Below are 3,521 nucleotides of genomic sequence, written 5' to 3'. Positions count from 1 at the left end.
CAGTGAGGAGCAGAAATGTTTGCACCCCTTGTGATTTTGAAAGTTCACACACTTAGAAAATAGGCAGAGGTCTGAAATTTCAATCATGCATGCATTTCCATGTATAAAGACATAATCTTTAAAAATAAATAAATAAAAAAAAGCCAGAATTCACATTGTTTTCAATAATTTATTTGTAATTTACTGGTGTTCATTAGTATTTGAACCCCTGAGAATCAACAATAATTATGACACTCAAAGAGTTGTCAGTCTAAAAAAGTCCACCTTAGCCCCATGGGTAAACACCCACCCACCCTGTTTGAGCTCAATATTGTCACCTGTGCACCCCACAGTCAGTTATAATCCAACTGCTACCAAGGGCTGGACCAGAGAGCTTCCGAAAGACACCAGAGAAAAAAATGTTGAGCTCCACAAACCTATGGGACAATTGCAAAGCAGCTTGATGAGAAGAAATCAACAGTTGCAGCAATTGTTACAAAATGGAAAAGGCTAAACATGACTAATAATCTACCTTGGACTGGGGCTCCATGTAAAATCGCTCCTCGTGGGGCATCACTCATGATGAGAAAAGTGAGGGCTTCTCCTAGAACTACATGGCAGGAGTTGGTCAGTGACCTGAAGAGAGCTGGATGCCGTTTCAAAGGATACTGTCAGTAGAACACTACGGTGCAATGTTTTAAAATCATGCATTGCTCAGAAGGTTCCCCTGTTCAGGCCAGGATGTGAAGGCCCATCTGAATTTTGCCAGGGACCATCTAAATGATGCAGAGGGGTCATTGGAGAAAGTCCTGTGGTCAGATGAGACCAAAGTAGAACTTGTTGGTGCTAGCTTTACTCGTGTGTGGAGGAAAAAGGATGAGTACAATCCCAAAAACACCATCCCCACTGTGAAGTATGGGGGTTGGAAACCTCATGCTTGGGGGCTGCTTTTCGGCAAAGGGGAAAGGATTACTACAGTATAAAGCAGAGGATGAATGGTGAAATGTATCCTCAGATTTTGAGCCACAACTTCCCTCAGTGAGAGACTTGAAGATGCGTCGTGGCTGGATCTTCTAACATGACAATGATCCAAAGCACACAGCCAACCTGACCAAGAAGTGGCTGTGTAAAAACCATATAATGTTCTGGAGTGGCCTAGCCAGTCTCCGGACCTCAATCCAATAGAAAATCTTTGGATGCAGCTGAAACTTCGTGTTTCTTAACGACGCCCCGAAACCTGACAGATCTAGAGAAGATTTATGTGAGGGAATAGACCAAAATCCCTGTTTCCGTACATGAAAACCTGGTGAAGAACTACAGAAAATGTCTGACCTCTGTAATTGCAAACAGAGGCTTCTGCACTAAATATCAGCACTGATTTTTCTCAGGAGTACAAATACTTATGAACCCCAGTAAATTACAAATGATTTTTTTTTAAAACCATACAATGTAAATTCTGGATTTTTTTTTTCTCATAGAATATGTCTGTATAAGTGGAAATGCATCTATTATTGAAATTTCAGACCTCTACCTATTTTCTAAGTGAGTGAACTTCAATCTCAATCACAAGGGGTGCAAATACGTCACATTCCTCACTGTACATACATTTCGGGGTCATCAACATGTTTTGCCCTCACTCCCACAAAAGTTAAACCCGGTCTATGATTGGACGTCGATAGCTGTTAAGGCAGGCAATAAGTAAAGACACTAATTTGTATACAAATTACAATAATGTTGCAATACTAAAGTGTTGCTGCAGAACTGTTGTCCGGAAATATTACCATAGTTTTTTGAGAAAATAAGTTTTTGACAGATTGTCTTTGACACTACAAAAAACAATGTTTATTTTTCTATTTATAAATAGATTAATTTATCATCAATACATCTATTGCAGAACATCGTAATTTGTTTTCATGACCCATATGTCGATAAAATGTATAATGTAATATACACTACTGATCAAAATCTTAAGACCAGTTAAAAAATTGCAAGAATTTGCATTTTGCACTGGTGTATCTTCAGAAGGTTCTAAGTAGAGTTTCAAAATGCAGAAAGAAGAAATGACAGCAAGAGACTAAATGTTTTGAGCATGCAATTTATTGAAAAGAACAATTTAACTAAAATAGGCTGTTCATCAGCTGATCAAAAGTTTAAGACCATAGCTAAAAAAAACAAACCAAACCCCAAAAAAGAAAGTCTCAAAAACAGACACAGTAACGAGTAGCTCCACCATTATTGTCGATCACTTCAAAAATTCATGTTGGCATGCTTGATGTGAGTTTTTCCAAAAGGCTTGTAGGAATGTTGCTTCAAGTGGTGAAGATGGCTTCACGAAGGGCATCCACTGTCTGGGACTGATGTGCATTTTTGTAAACTTCCCTTGCCATCCATCCCCAAATGTTCTCAATTGGATTTGGATCAGGGGGACATGCAGGATGATCCAAAAGTGTGATGTTATTTTCCTGACAAAAAAAATCCTTTGTCAGACGAGCATTGTGAATTGCAGCATTGTCCTGCTGAAAAACAGTCGTCACCACACAGACGAGGGCCCTCAGTCATGAAGGATGCCCGCTGCAACATCTCCACGTAGCCAGCTGCTGTTTGACGCCCCTGCACGACCTGGAGCTCCATTGTTCCATTGAAGGAAAAAGCACCCCAGATTATGATGGAACCCCCACCGCTGTGCCGTGTTGAAAAAATCTCAGGTGGCATCTCCCTGTCATGCCTGTAGCGTTGGAAGCCATCAGGACCATCAAGGTTAATTTATTTCTCATCAGAGATTTTTTTTTTTTTTTTTTCAACTTTGAACGTCGCAATTTTTTGGTGTTGAAGGAGACGTGGCCTTTGAAGACGTTTTTGGTTTTTGAAGCTGTTCCTTTGCAGATGCCGTCTGATGGTTATTGGGCTGCAGTCAGCACCAGTAAAGGCATTAACTTGGGATGAGGATCGTCCCGTGTCTTTACGGACAGCCCTTCAGATCCTCCGGCTCAGTGCCGATGAGATTTTTTTGGGTCTACCACTTAATTTTTCTGTTCCATAAACCTCAGGATCTTTTAAGAAATGCAAAATGACTGTCTTACTGCGTCCAACCTCAGCAGCGATGGCACGCCGTGAGAGGCCTTGTCTATGCAGCTCAACAATCCTGCCACGTTCAAAGGCAGTGAGGTTTTTTTTTTTTGTTTTGTTTTGTTTTACCAATCAAGAGGTCTTGACAGAAAAATGGCATGGAATCAGGAGCGTTACCAGGAGGGGGCAGGGGTGGACAGTGCCCACCCACGGACACGCTCTGCCCACCCAAAGAAAACTGGATGTAGTACTAACGGCAGTCTGGGCACCACGTATGGTATCCCAGTCATATAGTACTGATGTGTTCTAAGTTTTAACCTTTGCGTTGTTACCTCCTCTTTCACCTTAAAAAAAAAATGAAATCAAATGTTGGTTTTGTTCCTAGGGGGCGCTACACACATTTACGCATATTTTGATTTTTTTTGTTTTACATTTTATCAAAGTTTTCACCAATGTTCACCTGGCTGTTCAGTTTG

The sequence above is a fragment of the Corythoichthys intestinalis genome, chromosome 16 (genome assembly GCF_030265065.1).
Source record: "Corythoichthys intestinalis isolate RoL2023-P3 chromosome 16, ASM3026506v1, whole genome shotgun sequence".
Lineage (NCBI taxonomy): Eukaryota > Metazoa > Chordata > Actinopteri > Syngnathiformes > Syngnathidae > Corythoichthys > Corythoichthys intestinalis.
The sequence above is the reverse complement of the archived record's forward strand: the minus strand, read 5'-3'. Positions refer to the sequence as shown.